The sequence below is a fragment of the Schistocerca nitens genome, chromosome 4 (genome assembly GCF_023898315.1).
Source record: "Schistocerca nitens isolate TAMUIC-IGC-003100 chromosome 4, iqSchNite1.1, whole genome shotgun sequence".
Classification (NCBI taxonomy): Eukaryota; Metazoa; Arthropoda; class Insecta; order Orthoptera; family Acrididae; genus Schistocerca; species Schistocerca nitens.
In genome coordinates, this window is record NC_064617.1 from 500,947,070 (window position 1) to 500,967,855 (window position 20,786).

The window sequence follows — 20,786 nt, forward strand, 5'->3', positions numbered from 1 at the left end:
TGAACAGTGGACGTTACATTTCAGATGTGTTACGACCCGTGGCTCTACCCTTCAGTCGGCCCCTGCGAAATCCTACTGTTCAGCAGGATAATGCACGACCGCATGTTGCAGGTCGTGCACGGGCCTTTCTGGATACAGAAAATGTTCGACTGCTGCCCTGGCCAGCACATTCTCCAGATCTCTCACCAATAGAAAACGTCTGGTCAATGGTGGCCGAGCAACTGGCTCGTCACAATACGCCAGTCACTACTCTTGATGAGCTGTGGTATCATGTTGAAGCTGCATGGGCAGCTGTACCTGTACACGCCATCCAAGCTCTGTTTGACTCAATACCCAGGCGTATCAAGTCCGTTATTACGGCCAGCGGTGGTTGTTCTGGGTACTGATTTCTCAGGATCTATGCACCCAAATTGCGTGAAAATGTAATTACATGTCCGTTCTAGTATAATATATTTGTCCAATGAATACCCGTTTATGATCTGCATTCCTTCTTAGTGTAGCAATTTTAATGGCCAGTAGTGTATAAATCTGCAAATTCAGTGTCAAACGGTAGTATACACTTCAATTTTTAAACTGAAGATGCAGATACAATGACATACTCCATACACGCTTTTTGAATTTTCTGGTTAACGGCTCCCTTTGGACCTCTTTATAATGCATATCCACCAATTCAGCTGTACAGAAAGCTGTGCAATAATTTTTGTTTATTTATAAGAATTCCGGAAGGCTAATACTACTCTATCAGAAGCAAAGAAGTAACAACGTATATCATTTAAATTCCATTTTATTACTGTAGAACGCAGAAAAGGCGACACAATTAACCAACAGCGGAGCCTTACCTTAAGGGGCAGGCAGACGAAAACGAGCCACATGAAAAAAGAGTAAGTAAACTGATTATTTGTCAACAGCCTTGCCGCAGTGGTAACACCGGTTCCTGTCAGATCACCGAAGTTAAGCGCTGTCGGGCTGCGCTAGCACTTGGATGGGTGACCATCCGGTCTGCCGAGCGCTGTTGGCAAGCTGGGTGCACTCAGCCCTTGTGTAGCAAACTGAGGAGCTACCTGATTGAGAAGTAGTGGATCTGATCTCGTAAACTGACATATGGCCGATAGAGCGGTGTGCTGACCACGTACCCCTCCATATCCGCATCCAGTGACGCCTGTGGGCAGAGGATGACAAGGCGGCCGGTCGCCGTTGGGCCTTCCAAGGCCTGTTCGGCCGTAGTTTAGTTAAACAGATTATTATTTCAAAAGTAATCACCGTAACTATTAATACATTTATCTCACTGCGAGGCTAGACTGTCAGTGCCTTAATGCAAAAATGTTTGCAGTTGCCTAGGGAACAATGACTGTACCGAGCCGCGCATCTCTTCGAATCAAATCGACGTCCACGAATCTCTTTTTCAGACCACCAAAAATATGGAAATTACATGGGGAGAGATTGGGATGTGTACGGGCTTCCCACTGAAACGTTTGCAGTGTACATGAAACAACCTTGTCCTCATGTGGGTGAACATTATCCCGCAACAGAATAATGTCATCCGTCCATATTCCTAGGGCGTTTGGACTTGATGGCATGCATCAATTTTTGCAAAGTGTCCACGTACTGCTGTGCGTTTATAGTAGCACTGTCTTCCGGTAAGTGAGTAGCGGGCTGTCGATTTGCTTCAGACGAAGAGTCGCACGGGTGGTTACAATTATAGTACCGTAGACAACCGCAAACATTTATTCATGGAGGCATTGACCGTCTTGTACGACAGTGGAATAAATGAATTAACGGTTATGGCGATTACTTTTGAAATAATAAACAGTTTACCTACTGTTTTTCGATCTGTATCGATTTCATTTGACAGACCATTACAAAAGCAGTCACTTCGCTCAAACATCCGTGTCTGTCGAAAAGCTACACGACAATAAGCAAATCTCGACAGCTGTTCCAGTACCTCAGTGTCAAGTCAGCGTTGTGAACTAGGGATCGGCTAAATAATTGGTTCAAATGGTTCAAATGGCTCTGAGCACTATGGGACTTAACATCTTAAGTCATCAGTCCCCTAGAACTTAGAACTACTTAAACCTAACTAACCTAAGGACATCACACACATCCATGCCCGAGGCAGGATTCGAACCTGCGACTGTAGCAGTCCCACGGTTCCTGACTGCAGCGCCTAGAACCGCAGGTACCATTGTTGCAGATCTGACGAAGTAAGAGATTTCAGAATCATACTTATTCTAACTGGTTCAGCATGGGTCGTGAGGTATACGAAATCAGCAAAACAGTTCGCATAATTGTACAAATGTTTTCTACCTTTTTATGTGGTTAATGAAATCTTTAGATAACTGATTTTTTTAAATTAAAAATTAGTGAACCCAGAAATGTTTCATAATGGATGGGAATTACACATACATCCCAAAGTTATTTCTCCCCTTCTCCCTGCACATCTCCTCCTGCCCTTCTCTTTATCCATCTACTTCCCCCCCTTTCTCTATGCGTCACTCCTCCTCCGTCTTCCTGACCATCCCTTCTTCGCCCTCTCTATGTCTGTATGCTCCCCCTCCCTCTGCCCATCTCGTATTTCCACCTCTACTGATTATTCTTCGTGTATTACTGTCTCTGTTAATACACATCGGTAAAACGAATATCCCACTAGACAATCTGGTAGCACTCTATCGAATGGGCACGTAAAATACCGATTTAATTTTGTTATTTATTTATTTATTTTTTTTTTTTGAACGGGAAATAAACCGTCGCATTCCGTCGACGCTGGACGTAGTACGTAGCGAGCGGGATCTGTTAAAAGAATATATATGAAAATATATGCGAAAGAAACAATTTATCTAATGGTTTGCGTGCTCTCCTATCAAACATGATACTGACTGCCAGAAAGAAAGCGATATCAAACATTTTCACAGCATAGCACATTCTTTCAATCTGAAGCAAATCGGTGTAGTAGTTTTCGAGTTTTTGGTAACGATGTCAAACAATGACATTTATGTATTTAGTAGTATAGACTATTAAAGATTTCTTAAAATGTGTTCATGCTTCCATCAGCAACTTGAAATTCACGTGTAGAAACAGAATTTTTTCTACACGCAGAATTCAATGTAAAATCATTACACTTCAATTCACTTCCGGGCCACAACGTGCTCGGTGCTGTAAGCATGCTATAGCTTTCGGGATGGAACGTTGGGCGTTACTGGTTGCGCAGAAATGGTTGCCCCGCCTTAGCAGTTGCAATGTTACAAGCAACTGCATCCGAAAGAACGAATACTTAGCAAGCGAGCGAATAAATTACTGATTGCAGTGTGGCTTAATAGCACAAATGTGAAAAAAATTGACGTAGAGATAAATGCAGCAATGAGGACAATAACAGGCTACATCAAATCTATTCCTCTATTCCGGTTACTACCTCTACACAGCATTGCGCCACCAGACCTCCAAAGACAGAACGCCCTCCTCAAGGAATACCAAAACTTACTTAAAATCCCCGAGCTTCCAATGCACTCTGGTGTTCCTGCGCTCCAAATGAACACTTAAAAATCTAGGCAGTCATCTGCCCTATTGGCAGAATTGCTACAAAAAATGGTTCAAATGGCTCTAAGCACTATGCGACAACACTAAGGTCATCAGTCCCCTAGACTTAGAACTACTTAAACCTAACTAACCTAAGGGCATCACATACACCCGTGACCGAGGCAGGATTCGAACCTGCGACCGTAGCAGCAGCGCGGTTCCAGAGTGAAGCGTCTAGAACCGCTCGGTCACAGCGGCCGGCGGTCTGTTGTACACTTTCCTCATACTAACCATTATTTTCCATCGGTAACGATAGCCTTACCCACTGTAAAGGCGGGCAGTGCGCAGTGCGCACATGGGAAATGTTTACGCTTGGTTATGGAACAGTGACTACCCGGCCGTGTACCTATTCGTCTGAAGCACATCGACGGCCACGAATCTCTTTCCTCAGGGCTCCAAAATATAGAAATCGCGTGGGAGAGATCGGGACTTAGCCCGCATCTCGTGGTCGTGCGGTAGCGTTCTCGCTTCCCACGCCCGGGTTCCCGGGTTCGATTCCCGGCGGGGTCAGGGATTTTCTCTGCCTCGTGATGGCTGGGTGTTGTGTGCTGTCCTTAGGTTAGTTAGGTTTAAGTAGTTCTAAGTTCTAGGGGACTTATGACCACAGCAGTTGAGTCCCATAGTGCTCAGAGCCATTTGAAGATCGGGACTTAATGGAAGATGGGTAAAGGCCTGTGCAACATGCTCGAAACAACCCTGGTAACATGTCGGTGGGCATTATCCTGCAACAGAATAATGCCATCTGTCAACATACCTCGGCGTTTCGATCTGACGGCACGCTTCAATTTTTTCAAAATTTCCACGTACCGATGTGCATTAATTGTGACGCCATGTTCCAGGAAGTCAATTAGCAGCGGACCATCGATTTGCAAAAATTTGGAAATTTTTGGTAAGTTCCTATGGGACCAGAGTGCTGAGGTCATCGGTCTCTAGGCTTACAAATTACTTAATCTGACTTAAACTAACTTACGCTAGGGACAACACACACACCCATACCCGAGGGAGGACTCGATCCTCCGACGGGGGAAGCCGCGCGAACCGTGGCATGGCCCCTAAGACCACGCGGTGGTCGATTAGCTACGAACGAAGAGTCGCACCGCTGAGTACAGTCATGGTTACGTAGGCACCGTTCCGTAGGCAACCGCAAAAATTTCTTCCATGAAGGCTTTGATCGTCTTGTGTCATAGTGGGATAAATGTATTAATAGGTAGAGAAAAGGTGCCTAGTGTGAGACACACTTGTGTAAACCCACTCTAAAGACCTAAAAGTAAGTGCAATTATATTTTTATCGTGGTGATATTATCTTGCATTACTTAATTTTACCATACATTTATCACATTTGCAATAGCAAACAACTTTCAATTTAGTTATTAGATCTTCAAAAATAAGGCATTTCATAGAAACGAGGTACGGTTTTTCTAATATGAGATAGCAATAATATTTTTTATTACTAAATAATGACATATGGAAATACAGTTTTACATATTCATTGACTGGTGTTATCCTTCACTCAATTAACACTACTTCTGTTTACTTTTAGGACGCAGCAGGCAAACAACATTGTCTTCTGCGACAACGCTACCTTTATGAGCCCAGCGATAACATTTCGTGCGCTGTGCACGTTTTTCCCCTTGTTTGTGGTCAGAAATGCGCCCTGTACAGAACAGGCACTCTGCATCATCGTCATCACTGCTGTCCGAATCACAACTGTATCAAGAAGGACATCGGATGCTGAGTCAGTAGGCGATTCTCCCACTTTGGGTCTACGTTTTGAAGTTTTTGCAAGCTTCTACCTGGAAAACTTTTATCTGCTTTATTCTTATCCCCAGCAGCTGATTTCTTCTGTTTAGATTCTTGTGAACATTTCACGTAAGGAGATGATGTTATTAACTCAGCAGAGCAGAAACGCAATGTTAGATCTACTTGAATCATCGTATCTCCAAATGGCTTCGCGATCTGTGGAAGATATTATAATGAAATGACAACTCGACGTGCGTTACTCGCCAACCACGTTTCTATCTCTTGGGCATTGTAGGTCTTCAAGGGCCCCATAAATCCGATGCGTTGAGTGATATGGCGAACATACAGTATGAACATTGTTTTCACGTGCTTTATCTAACACATCGAGATTCTTCACATGTCCATCAAGAATCAAATTGACAGGGTCGTTTGAAGGTGGCTTTACATGGATCACAATATCATCAGACCACTCAATAAAAGTATGAATTTGTATGAATTTGGATGACAACCTGATATTGATCTTACTGGTGAACCATTGAACAATTCATGCTTCATATTCTTTCTTGGGAAGACGATTGGTGGCGGAACGTAAGTGTCAGCTGCGTTCATAGAAGTCACAACTGTAATGAGATTTCCCCTCTATGCTGAAGTCAAGGCAACAGTTTGTCACTTCCGTTTCATAGCAATAACCTTGCTACGTTTGTGCTGCTTAGACATAACCCCAGTTTGGTCAACACTGAATACACTGTGGGCGTTATTGCACAGATTCGTAAATATCAAAAAATCTCACCAAATTTTCTGCAGTAAAAACTTTCACTCTTGCTGCTGCGAAACGCTGAGGCGTTCTCAGTGATAACATGGGATGTCTCTTAAAGAAAGCTCGGAGCCATGTGACGGTATGTCACATAAATATTGACATTTTTATCGGTTGTAAACAGTGAACAATATTGTGAAGTGTTAAGGGTGAACTAAAAATTATTTGCAAACACTTCAAGTATTTTATAAACATAATTAGTGTAAAAGATACAGTTAATGTTCTTGAAACAACTGATATACAGCGATAATTTAAAAGTAGTATCTTTATTTAATACATGTCTATGAAAGTAAAAAAGGATCTTAAAGAGACGCGATTGTACGGCCGAGGAGGAAGGACGTACTTTATGGTACTCGCACTGTTTTGTTTCGCGATACTGAAGTCAGCCATTGAGCGGATACACATATTTTATGTACGTTATTCGGTATTCTGCTAAAATAAACTAGTTATTGTTATCACAAAATGAATTTCTTTGTAATAGTTGTCACCTCAAATGGTCGCAGCGGCTGATTATTTTTAATAAGCATTTTTTCAGTAATTTGCGCTGCGGGAAGCTCATCTTCCGATGCAGTCTCTGGTCGGTCATTACGCGCCGAAGTATTAATTTATTTTTCAAAGTGTTAACAGTAACTGCAAATGCGAGAGATTTCGTTGTAAGAACCTTTCTAAATTGCAGTGGATAATTAATTTACGTTAAAGTTCATTTTTTAAATTATACAGATTCCATGAGTTCAGTAAGTTTTATCTTAGCCGCTCCACGGCAACAATCGAAATTCTCTTGAGGAGGTAATCCGACATAGTCCTCAAAAGACTCTACTTTCTATGATTTTATTTGTTAGATTATTTTTTACAAGTACTGTGAAACGAGTATTTTGAATTTACAAGTATATTAATTAACTCATAAACAAAATATTGCCGTAATAGGATGATCTATAAAACGTGACAATTTCCAGTCATAGGACCATTCAAAGTAATCCCCGATTATGGTCATTTAACAACATTAAAACAAATATAGTTGTCAATATTGTAGTATAATAAATGATAAAATATTATTATCTTATGATATTATTGTATAAATTATTATAACAAATTGTGAGACAACGAGTTCCAACCCCCCTCCCCTCCAAACACTATACATTTCATAACAGGCTCAATGTACTCTCTCCGGTTCTTCAACATTGGCGTCCCACTCGCTGTGTCGTTGTCGGACACGCAAGAGACACGTTTAGGGAACTCTCCACCAGAGTTCAGCACCTGCTATGACCACTGTCATGCTGTCTCACACGGGGGAACCTTTCCTCTACTTTTGAGATAATAAACAGCTTACTTACTTATTTCATCAGTCTCGTCTACATTTGACTGTCCCTTGTATCTTGTCTTTCCATTTTGAAACAATAACATTCACGTGATGTGTGGTGCAGTCTTTCTCTAAAATTACAGGTCTCACTATGCAAAAATCATGATGTAAATGTGAAAAACTGTTGCAAGGTACAACATGATTACGTAGCTAAGAACAAATATTCTATTCAAATTTAAAAGTATTGTAGTCGAGAAAACATTTTCAATGCTGTATTTAACAGTCTATGTGTTACATTATTAATCTGTTACACACCAATAATCAGTAAGTGAAATCTAATTAAGAAGCAGTATTATCAACAACACAGTTAGAAGTTAAAAACATTTTCAGCTTAGAAATGTTATCAAACAGCCAGTTAATAGTTAAAAACATTTTTAGCTTTTGGTACATGACAAAAATTTCCATTTTCCAGGCAGAGTAAATTGTTAATACCTTAAAGATACATAGTTCATTTGCAAGTATCACGCGTTCCATGGTAGAAGACCTTCCGTGCACGATCAACGAAGTATATACTAACTGCCCACACTTTATATAACTAGTTTTAAAAATATACTGAATGGTACTCACCACAAAACTCCGTAACTGAAGAATTAACAGTATCCCCTAATTAGCTTAAATATATTATACAGCATTCAAATTTATAACATTTACAAACGCTGCTCAGAACACAGCGTCATGTTTCGCAGCAACAAAAACAGTAGAAAATGCCGTAAACGGCTCTTTTGGTTCCTAATGAGCATACCTTCATGTGTGATTATAAAATCGGGCCCTAGATTGAAACATGGCCAAGAAGTATCAAGTATTCTAGGTACACTATTCTCCAGGTATTACTCTAGCCCCTTCCACATTCAAATTTTTATCATTTGTGTCCTCAGATAAAGCCCGAGACAATAATTTCTCTGTCAAAATCACTACGCAGATGACAAACCGATTGAATTTAACTCTCAACGGTAACTGAATAAATTATATTGAAACAAAAGTAATGATAAACATAATGGCCAATAGGTTTGTTGCCGTTAAGGGGGAGGTGTATGATATATCTGTGACGTAATTTTCCTGGCATGTTTATTTACATATTTTTCCTTTCTTTTTCTTTGAGTAATATTATCTCTTTTCCTATCTTTTTCTTTAATTAATATTATCTGTTATCTGAAATATGTAGATTTCTTTGTGTGTAGGTGTGTTACACGTATATTCTCTGTTGTACGGGTGCTATGTCCAGAGACATTAATATTTGTTTAAAATCAAAGGAACAAACAGTTGAAGGAAGGAGGGAAAGGAAAAGAGGGCTAGTATGACATTTTCTGCATAAAAAATGTATGAAAATAAGTATCTGAATGGTTTAAAATACTAACGATTAGTGAAAAATGTGTATGAGATAGACCAAGGAACATGCAATTCCGTGGTTATTGTGATTCTGCAAGCATTTTATGAGCATACAGGAGCTGAAATGTGAGCTATAAATGACACAATAATGTGGCATTTAATTACGTTATAGCACATCTAGCGATTATCGTTTTGTATCTCTAGTGTTTAGTAGGCAATCGGTAGTTGCCATCAAATACACTCCTGGAAATTGAAATAAGAACACCGTGAATTCATTGTCCCAGGAAGGGGAAACTTTATTGACACATTCCTGGGGTCACATACATCACATGACCACTCTGACAGAACCACAGGCACATAGACACAGGCAACAGAGCATGCACAATGTCGGCACTAGTACAGTGTATACCCACCTTTCGCAGCAATGCAGGCTGCTATTCTCCCATGGAGACGATCGTAGAGATGCTGGATGTAGTCCTGTGGAACGGCTTGCCATGCCATTTCCACCTGGCGCCTCAGTTGGACCAGCGTTCGTGCTGGACGTGCAGACCGCGTGAGACGACGCTTCATCCAGTCCCAAACATGCTCAATGGGGGACAGATCCGGAGATCTTGCTGGCCAGGGTAGCTGACTTACACCTTCTAGAGCACGTTGGGTGGCACGGGATACATGCGGACGTGCATTGTCCTGTTGGAACAGGAAGTTCCCTTGCCGGTCTAGGAATGGTAGAACGATGGGTTCGATGACGGTTTGGATGTACCGTGCACTATTCAGTGTCCCCTCGACGATCACCAGTGGTGTACGGCCAGTGTAGGAGATCGCTCCCCACACCATGATGCCGGGTGTTGGCCCTGTGTGCCTCGGTCGTATGCAGTCCTGATTGTGGCGCTCACCTGCACGGCGCCAAACACGCATACGACCATCATTGGCACCAAGGCAGAAGCGACTCTCATCGCTGAAGACGACACGTCTCCATTCGTCCCTCCATTCACGCCTGTCGCGACACCACTGGAGGCGGGCTGCACGATGTTGGGGCGTGAGCGGAAGACGGCTTAACGGTGTGCGGGACCGTAGCCCAGCTTCATGAAGACGGTTGCGAATGGTCCTCGCCGATACCCCAGGAGCAACAGTGTCCCTAATTTGCTGGGAAGCGGCGGTGCGGTCCCCTACGGCACTGCGTAGGATCCTACGGTCTTGGCGTGCATCCGTGCGTCGCTGCGGTCCGGTCCCAGGTCGACGGGCACGTGCACCTTCCGCCGACCACTGGCGACAACATCGATGTACTGTGGAGACCTCATGCCCCACGCGTTGAGCAATTCGGCGGTACATGCACCCGGCCTCCCGCATGCCCACTATACGCCCTCGCTCAAAGTCCGTCAACTGCACATACGGTTCACGTCCACGCTGTCGCGGCATGCTACCAGTGTTAAAGACTGCGATGGAGCTCCGTATGCCACGGCAAACTGGCTGACACTGACGGCGGCGGTGCACAAATGCTGCGCAGCTAGCGCGATTCGACGGCCAACACCGCGGTTCCTGGTGTGTCCGCTGTGCCGTGCGTGTGATCATTGCTTGTACAGCCCTCTCGCAGTGTCCGGAGCAAGTATGGTGGGTCTGACACACCGGTGTCAATGTGTTCTTTTTTCCATTTCCAGGAGTGTATGACCGAAAATCGGCGATTGTGTGTAAACTGAAAATATTTACTCCACCCATATTACTTCATAAACTACTCTAAATTTATTTGCACTTTTCAGAAAATCTGTTCGATTGAATCCATTTCCAACACCACCCAATGCTTTCAGTAATCATTTTAGTTTTCATTCGCGTAAAATCGGGGAATGGAGCCATGCCGTCTTAGCAAAATCATCGTAGATACAGACTACGGATCAACCGAATATTATGAATCCACCCATCTCATCTGACTCGTTTCGCAACCGTTTTACGTTGCTTGAGGTCTTGGTTACGGCGTTTTTTCGAGCCGGATGATATTTGTACGTAGATGGTGTATTTCAGTATATGGTAGCGCTCTCTTGTGTTGGATGTTTCAGATTAGAATTTGTTTGTTAGGTATTTTAGGGAGTCATTTTACTTTGTTTGCTAAGTCTGTGAGACTATAACTGGAATAGTTTCTGCCGATTCACTTTTGAGCTATATTGATTTGGCGTACTGCGGGGAATGTATTCGTGCTAGTGTTTGGTCTTATTAGTGTCGCCTGTTTCTTATGGTCTGAAATGTAATAGTTTTGTTTTCGGTAATGGTTATGACAGAAATTTACCAACAAGTGCCGCGCGGAGTAGCCGTGAGGTCTCAGGGGTCTTGTCCCAGTTCGCGCCGCTCACCCCCCCCCCCCCCTCCTCCGTCGGAGGTTCGAGTCCTCCCTCGGGCATGGGTGTGTGTGTTGTCAGTTTAAGTTAGATTAAGTAGTGCGTAAGCCTAGGGACCGATGACCTCAGCAGTTTGGTCCCATAGTCCTTACCACAAATGTCCAGTTTTACGAACATGTGGCTTCTGAAGAGTGGTAGCGGTCTTTTCAGTAGCTGCAGGGGCAACAGTCTGGATGATTGACTAATCTGGCCTTATAATATCAACCAAAACGGCCTTTCTGTGCCGGTACTGTGAACGACTGAAAGAAAGGGGAAACTACAGCCGTAATTTTTCCCGAATACATGCAGCTCTACTGTGTGGTTAAATGAAGATGCCATCCTCTTGGGTAAAATATTCTGGAGGTAAAATAGTCCCTAATTCGGATCCCCGGGCGATGACTACTCACGAGGATGTCGCTATCAGGAGAAGCAAAACTGGCGTTCTACGGATCGGGTTGTAATATGTCAGATCCCTTAATCGGGCAAGTTGGTTACATAATTTAAAAAGGGTAATGGATAAATTAAAGGTAGATATGTGGGGGTTAGTGAAATTCGGTGGCAGGAGGAACAGGACTTCTGGTCAGGTGAATATAGGGTTATAAATACAAAATCAAATAGAGGTCATGGGTGAGTAGATTTTATAATGAATAATAAGTAGGAACTCTCATAAACTACTACAACAACATAGTGAACGCATTACTGTAGCTAAGACAGACACGAAGCCCACACCCACCACAGAAGTACAATTTTAAATGCCAACTGGCTCTGAAGACGATGAATAGATTAAAGAAATGTATGGTGAGCAGAAAGAAAATCTGAAAATTTAGTAGTCATGGGGGACTGGAATTTGATAGTCGGAAAAGAAAGAGACGGAATAATAATAGGTGAGTATGGACTGGTTGAAAGGAATGAAAGAGGAAGCCACCTGATAGAATTTTGTGTAGAGCATAATTTAATCATTGCTATCATTTGGTTTAGGAATCATGAAAGAAGTTTGTATACTTGGAAGATAACTGGAGGCACCGGAAGGTTTCAGATTGATTACGTAATGGCAAGGTAGAGATTTCTGAACCAGATTTTAAATTGTAAGACTTTCCAGGGGCAGATGTGGCCATTGACAACAATTTATTGGTTATGAACTTTACATTGAAAGTTAAGAAAATGCAAAAAGGTAAGAATTAAGCAGATGGGACCTGGATAAACTTCATGGAGAGCATTAGGGAACGGTTGAAAGAACAGCGCAAAGGAATGCAGTAGAAGAAGAACGTGTAGCTTTGAGAGATGAAATAGTGAAGGCAGCACAAGATCAAGTGGGCAAAAAGACGAGGGCTAGTAGAAATCCTTGCGTAACAGAAGACATACTGAATTTAACTGATGAAAAGAGGAAGATACAAAAATGCAGTAAATGAAGTAGGCGAATGGCAATACAAGCAACTAAAAAATGAGATTGACACGAAGTGCAAAATGGCTAAGCGGGTATGGCTAGAAGACGAATGTAAGGATTTAGAAGCATTTATCATTACGGAAAGACAATTACCGACACAGAAAAATTAAAGACGCCTCTGGAGAAAAGAGTAGCAGCTGTATGAATATAAAGAGCTCAGATGGAAGACCAATCATAAGCAAAGAAGGGAAAGAGAAAAGTGGAAGGAGTATATAGAGGGTCTATGCAAGGGAGATGTACTTGTTGGCAGTATTATGGAAGTGGAAGAGGATGCAGATGAAGATGCGATGGGAGATAAGTTACTGCGTGAAAAATTTGAAAGAGAAATGAAAGACGTAAGTCGAAAGAAGGCCCCCGGAGTAGACAACATTCCATAAGAACTACTGATAGCCTTGGTAGTGCCGTCATTGACAAAGTTCTTGCATATGGTGAACAAGATGTATGAGACAGGCGAAATACCCTCAGACTTCAAGAAGAATATAACATTTATAGCATTTGTTGACCTAGAGAAAGTTTTTGATAATGTTGACTGCAATGTTCTCTTTCATATTCTGAAGGTGGCAAGGGTAAAATACATGAAGCGAAAGGCTATTTACAATTTGTGCAGAAACCATATGACAGTTACAAGAGTTGAGGGGCATGAAAGGGAAGCAGTGGTTGGCAGGGGGAGGGGGGGAGGGGGGAGGGTGAGACAGGGTTGTAGCCTCTCCCCGATTTTATTCAATCTGTATATTGAGCAAGCAGCAAAAGAAACAAAAGAAAAAAATTGGAGTAGGAATTAAAATCCATGGAGAAGAAAAAAACTTTGAGGTTTGCCGATGACATTGCAATTCTGTCAGAGACAGCAAAGGGCTTGAAAGAGTAGTTGAACGGAATGCTCGCTCGATCACAGCTCAGCCAATAATTAACTCCAACCGTTTGGCTAGAGAACTTCTGAATAACTAAAAACACTTTCCTATTCTTGTGCACAGAATTATCGAAGGTTTTATCACCAGCCGCTGAATGAGTGCGGGGATCTTTCTCATTAAATGAGAGTGGGTATAGCAGTTTACACAATCAGCCAACTCCACAGGATATACGGATGTTGTCAGATGGTTCGATTTTGCCGATTCGGCAAATATAGCTGCATATATGGGTCTCCTTCCATATAATTAAGTCAAAATATGTTTCTCTTCACTTAAGGTAATAAACAGCTCCTTATTTTCCTCCAATGCACAGAAATTCACTTCATCCACATTGAACAACCCTTGACCACTCAATCATGACTTAAAAGCAGTAGTGCATTTACATGCTGCCAAAATCAATTGCGGCCCTAAGAGCTGGCCGAAACTCGCATTTACAGACTGTCCAGTCACATTAATGTCACCACCGCCTATGTTCGATATCATCTTGCAACAACCACTCACAAACGGCATGTGGCCGCACTAGCAGGAGTCGTATACAAAGACTGTCGGGGGACACGGAAAACAGAGCATTCGTTGTCATAATGCAGGAATGGGGCTATTTATTTGACGTCCAAAAGAGTATGATCACTGGCTTTCGGGCCAAGGGTGGCATCACTTGCGAAATGGCTAAGTCTGTAAGTTGTTCGTGGACCGCCATTGTTAAAGTACACCGGGCATCGAAAAATGGAGCTATCCGAAACCGGTGCCAAAGCAACTGTGGTGCACCACGGGCCATAAATGACAGCGGAAAACGACGGATGCGATGATGTGTCCGAGCGAACGGACGTATATCTTTTGAGCAACTGACAGCCTACGCGAACCAGGAGACTGCCAACAGTGTCACCTGAACGACCGTTCAGTGAACGTTGCTGCGTGTGGGCCTCCACAGCAGATGCCTAGTTCACGTACCAACGCTGGTTGCTGTTCATCAACAACGAAGGCTGGAATTTAAACGCCCATACCGCAACTGGACGTCCACTGAGTGACGACGGACGGTGTAATGGGACGCGAAATAAAAGCGTCACCCATCCACAAGGATCAGCCCAGTTTGCAGGTAAATATAAGTTTAATTTGGTGTTTTGATTATGTATTTGTAATATTTTGTTATGTTTGTAAAATATTTAAAGTTTCGTATTTTTGATTTGTATGTTTGATGTTTGGAGAGAGCAGCGCAACTCGCGGAAACAGCATCTTCACAGACCGGAACCAGAAAGAAAATTGCTGGCCACTAGACGTCGCGGGTCAACGGCCAAAGAGCAGCAGAAGATACTGTGACCGGGTTTTTGCGTCGAACCTCCAACATTCAAATAAATAAAAATTTGTAATTTTCCATTGTAATGACGTCACAGAATGTTTAGTTCATGTCGTATTTTGTTCAGTTCTGTTTTGTCGAGTCTGATGTTCACATCTGTATGTAGCATCTACGAAGACAATAAAGCAGTGTATGCTCTAAAGCTTAAATACGTGTTCGAGAACTATTTATGAAGAGTTATATTGAGGAAGAATTATTACTGAATTTTCCAAGATATTAATTTTCAGAAGAGTTTCATTTAGATTTTTGAATCTTAAAGGTTTTACAGTCTGATTTTAATTTGGGAAAAATAAGATAAAGTGCAAGAATATAATTTCCAAGAAAAAACAAACGACATCTAAATTTAAAAAGTTTGCGCAAACCAGTTGGACTGAGTGACGTAATTTTGCACAAACGACTCAACTGAAGGTGTTTTAATTACAGTTTCGCTCAAGAATCTTTTATAGAGAACATTAAAAGAATTTAAATAATTTTTTGAAGTGTTTTGTAAACGACGTAGGTGACGAAGTCTCCACATGGTCATATTTCAAACAAAAATCATTGAGTCATACGCGTCGTTACACTACAACGGCCATTTTAGGCAAGTCACGTTTTATGCTCCAGCCAACAATTGGCCAGTGGCGTGCATGGCGGGAAGCATGTGAAAGCAAACATCCTGTAACAATCATCGGAAGGGTCCAGGCCGGAGAAGGGAGCACCACGGTCGGGGAAGTTTTCGTGGCATTCCCCAAGTGGTCTCCTAATCCTGAAAGGTACAATGGATCAGCACAAGTAGGCGTCTATCCTTGGGAACCATACCCACTTCTACACGCAGTCTGTTTTTCCTCAGTACGATGGCATCTACCAGCAGAACAATGTAACGTGTCACACAGCACACAGTGAACGTGCATGGTTTCGGAAAGCACCGAGGAGAGTTTACCGTACTCCCCAGCCACCGAATTCCCAAGATTTAAACACAGCTGAGAATCTGTGGGATCACCTTGATAGGGCTGTTCGTGCCGTGGATCCTCAACCGAGACAATTAACGCAGCTCCCCACAGCAATTGAGTCGACATGGTTCCACATCCGTCTGGGTACCTCCCAGAATCTCATTGACTCTCTTCTTGCACGTCTCGAGCCGGCCGTAGTGGCCGAGCGGTTCTAGGCGCTTAAGTCTCGAACCGCGCGACCGCTACGGTCGCAGGTCCGAATCCTGCCTCGGGCATGGATTTGTGTGATGTCCTTAGGTTAGTTCGGTTTAAGTAGTTCTAAGTTCTAGGGGACTGATGTCCTCAGATGTAAAGTCCCATAGTGCTCAGAACCATTTTTTGCACGTCTCGCAGCGGTCCGCGTTGCCCTGTAAATGGTGATTACTGAGGCTTTTGACAGGTGGTCTCATTAAAGTGGCTACACAGTACATGTTTCATTTGACCAAACAGAAACGGTGTTAAGAAGTCGTGTTACTTAAATCGCATTTAGGAGTACACGCAGACGTGCTGACTATGGTGGGTGTGGTGGGGGCTGGAGGAAGCGATGCCGGCAGGTCCTGCTGGGAAACTCGCCTCTAACCCATTCGGCTCCTTTGCGCGCGTACTGTGCACTGTGTTTTGCCATGCAGTGGCACGCGCTCGTTGCGGCTTTTCCTACCTGCTCCTGGTAACTGCCGACCTCTCACTTCTCTTGCACACGCAATGTAAAACACTTTGTTTCGAAAGGACGACAATCCACTCTAGCGAATGCAGCTATAAAATGTCCTCTGTCCCGTTATAACTACATACGTTTAATCGACACACGGAAATTGTTACAACATTAAAACCTTGACTGAACACGACTAAGGTGATCCTTCAATACTTTCATGCTTATAGGATATTGCTACTATAATTTCACCTTCATACAATATTATTTTCAACAAAGAAGCAATTCCTACACGTAAAGAATAATGGAGTCGTCGTGGTCATCGTCGTTGTCAGCTGCAAATGGGTTCTGAGTTTGCGTAACTTCTTCCTGCATAAAGAGTGTCTGAGCTCAACTTATGGAAGTGTTTCCCACGACTCACCAAACCAGTCCTGTCATAAAATACACGCCCATAGAAATTGAACTGAATGGTTGGAGGACGGGGTTGTAATTGACGGAGCTTTCTTCCTATTCAGTTTGTCTCTTCGTATCTTTTGCATTCCCCTTCAAACACGTAGACAGCAGTGAATGTATCCTTCCTGCAGAATGAACGGTCGGCAGCAAATTCTTCCCATGTTTGTATATTTATACCTGAGCCGTGGCGCCATTGAGGTAGTAGACTGTTCTGTCTGGCGCCACTGGCTCAGGTGTGGCATCGACTATCCCTCTTGCGGCCCCACTGCCAATATCTATGAGGAAGAGTTGGTATCTGTGGGTTGTGTCCTTAGAAGGTCTCTGCTTACCGATATATATACGGGGTTCGCTAGCCCGAGGAGGGCAGGTCCCCGGACTCGCACACGCTCAGTGAACATTCGCGCGCCGGAGATCATCGCCATCAGTGTCTCGTGTGTGTGCCTTCGTCTGCGGTTAGTGTTCTTTCGTCGTCACGCCTCCACTGTTCACGTGTGCCGTCGCAGTCGTCCGTATTCTGTGCGCCGTGTCAACAAGTGTTAGTGTTTTTTTCGTCCAGCGTGAACGGCTTCATGTTTATTGTTTTTGTATCTACATTTTTTGCCCGCCGTTTTTATTGTATTGTCTGTGTCACCTATATGTCATATTATTGTACCCCTTAAGGCTGAAGAGCGGCGTTATATGCTGCTGCCAGCCCACCTTGTATGAGGTGCTTAAAATTACAATAAAGAAAAAAAAAAGAAAAAAACCCGAGGAGGATGCACGAAATTTGGGGATTGGCGGTAGCGTCGCGACAAGAGGTGGTCACGAGATCCGAGCGGCCATAGCCACGAGCTGCGCAAGGAGGGCCTGCGCAGATACCGGAGTACTTCACCGCGGTCAGCGTCGACCACAAGCAGCAGGCCAACATTCCGTCGGTTGGTTGGCAACATTCGTGTCAGACTATCGCTCGTGGCTTGGCTGCCCTCTTCTACATGACTTTCATCGGCACCACTCAGTAACTGCTGCAGTAACCGTGGATCCATGGAAATGCTTGTCGATAAAGGGGAGTAACATTTTCTAATCCTCGTGGTGATTTGTTCCATTATTTACCTGCCCTCCTTATTATTTTCTGGTTTCTACCCCACACTCAGTTTTACTCGGTCGGCTCTTTGGTCTTAAATCTTAGTGTTGTACTAAGAAGTAGTCGTTTGAAAATTTGGCCCGTTATTATATTGCCTTTCCTTTCTGGTTGTACCCGATCATTAATGTTCTAATGAATCAGCTCCTGGCGTAAATACGGCCGGGACAATTGTACTGAGGCACAGGTTGCCGTTAAGCAAAAGAGGGACCTTGTGGTTGGATTTAAATGTTAACCTGTTCAATTCTTTGAATGTAATTGCATTTCTCAGTCACTAGTTATAATCTAAACAGCCTGTTCGTTTCTGTCTTTGAAAGACCGGGTCAATATTAATGTATTTTAGCTGAATCTTGTGGTTCCACCGAGTGAGTTCTCTTGTAATACGTGATCACAAATAATATTTTAAGACGTTTCTTCAGAGCGGTCTTAATAACTGACAATCAGCCTAACTTTGAAACGGCCAGCTGTCACGAGGGCTTTAATCAAAATAAGATTGTCAGAAGGAACGGGTTGGGATCCAGTTGTAACTTGGTTGCCGATTGAAGTTAAGAGGTTGGTTGCTTTGAAGTAAGCCTTATCATTGTCATATTGTTTCCTTGTCTGTTTAACCTTTAAGCATAGGTGCGCATCTTAACCCCGAACTTTTCGACATATAGCATTCAAATTAAAAGTTAGGCCCTACGTCATCTATTCTGAGCAATTGAATCACACTTGTCGTCAATGGTGCTTATATAGTTTTCATGTTTTGGAGAAGGGCATTTAATAAGAGAAACTGTGCCCAGCGCGGTATTAAACACCGCTGTTTCACCCGATAATGGGCAGGCTGCAGGTCCGGCCATCTTTAAATCAGTCTTATTGTCTTCTGTTTTGAATTCTTTTCCAAAGGCATATTTAACCTGAGGTTTAAGGTCAAAAGAATGTTGCTAATTTGTTCATTTCGTAAAAAAAAAAAAAAGTATTGTGATTATTTTGATGAGTAGTAGAAGAGGATTTAATTTAAGGCAATTCATTTAAGATTTTGTACTTTATTACGGTAGTTTCCTGTTACGCATTCTTGGTCCAGACTTCCAGGGAATTAAGTGTAGGGAAAGATAAACCAGTCTGGAACCGCGCGACCGCTACGTTCGCAGGTTCGAATCCTGCCTCGGGCATGGATGTGTGTGATATCCATAGGTTAGTTAGGTTTAAGTAGCTCTAAGTTCTAGGGGACTGATGACCACAGATGTTAAGTCCCATTGTGCTCAGAGCCATTGAAACGTCCCCTTTCAACAGTTATACACGACAGTCCTTAAACTGACACACAATATTTTGTTAGCGCAACGCAATCTGACTTTCAATAATCCCTACAAAAGAATGGGCCCTGACTAACATTAAACTATACCTTTCACAAATCACTTACCTCACAAAAATCTTCGCTACTCAAGCTACTGCAATACAGCGAGCGCCACTACTGCCAGCTAAATAAAAGATTCAAAGTACTGAAGGCACTAACTACTGATAGGCATAGTTAGCAAATGAAAGATTTTGATAGAGAACAACCAATGTATTTACTTCAATAGTCATAATACATATAGCAGTTCACGACAAATTTCAAAACTCCGCCATCTCTCTCCCCACATCCACCACTGCTGGCGGCTCGCCTCCAACTGCACAACGCTACACGCTGTTCACAGCCAGCTGCCTAACACTACAATGGCGAGTATTACAACAATGCAAAGCATCCACAGACTGCACACAGCACAGCCAGTGATTTTCATACAGAGGTGGCGTTACCAATAAAAAAACCTAAACAGCCTACTTACATAACCCTCATGCTCCCCACAAAAAATTTTACAAATTGTTTTGGGCACTGGGCAATACATATTTGTTAAAATTTTTCATAATCGTAATTACAATAACAAAGAAATCAAATGCACACACTTATTGATACAATGTTGGTCAAAAGCTAAAATTTTCTCACAGTCCATAAATATAGTTCTGATCATTCATCATAATAGTAATTACAGTTTTTTTTCACAAAGTCTCATTAGTAAAAGAAATTGCACACAGAAGTAGTGGATTTCCATGCAGTCTTGAAGAAGTAGTGTTGTCCCTCCAACGGAAAGACAGTGCTGACTCTTGACATGCTGACAGGTAATGGGCCACAACAGAGCAAACCCACAGCAGAGTCAGTCGAAGTTTTGAAGAGTATTGGTAGGTAGGTCATCACAGAGCAGACCCACTGTAGTCCTGGTAGAGATTACGGTACTGGTGGGCCACCAGAGGTGCAGACCCACTGCAGTCCTGGTAGAAATAATGGTACTGGTGAGTATGAAAAGGTGTAGACCCACTGTAGTCCTTGTAGAGACGGCCAGCAGCCATCTGTTGCAACTGTGCAGGTGCACAATCACCATCGAAGAGTCTTGCGGACAATATAGCAAGTCCATAAACCACCACTTGTGCACTCACAAAGTTTTTGGAATTGTCCTCAGAACCAGCAATGCTGTTATCCAGTCCCTTGCTGAATTATTAACACACGTGCAAACACTAACAGTCCCTACTTCTCACATATTGTCCATATACTATGACCAACAGAAACGTGTGCAGTGAAATGGAACTTACAAGTTACTTAATTTGATGAACTGGTCTCAATTACAATTTTATAACATAAGAATACAATTACAAAGGTACAAAATACATCATTAAAGAACATAACAATACAGATAACATTTGTAGTAATAGGGGCTTTACAA

General features: G+C 42.8%; 1 pseudogene; it reads left to right on the top strand.

Moving 5' to 3' along the window:
* The first annotated feature begins 900 nt into the window (after positions 1 to 900).
* On the top strand, positions 901 to 1,018 carry LOC126254814 (5S ribosomal RNA; annotated as a pseudogene).
* Positions 1,019 to 20,786: the final 19,768 nt, after the last annotated feature.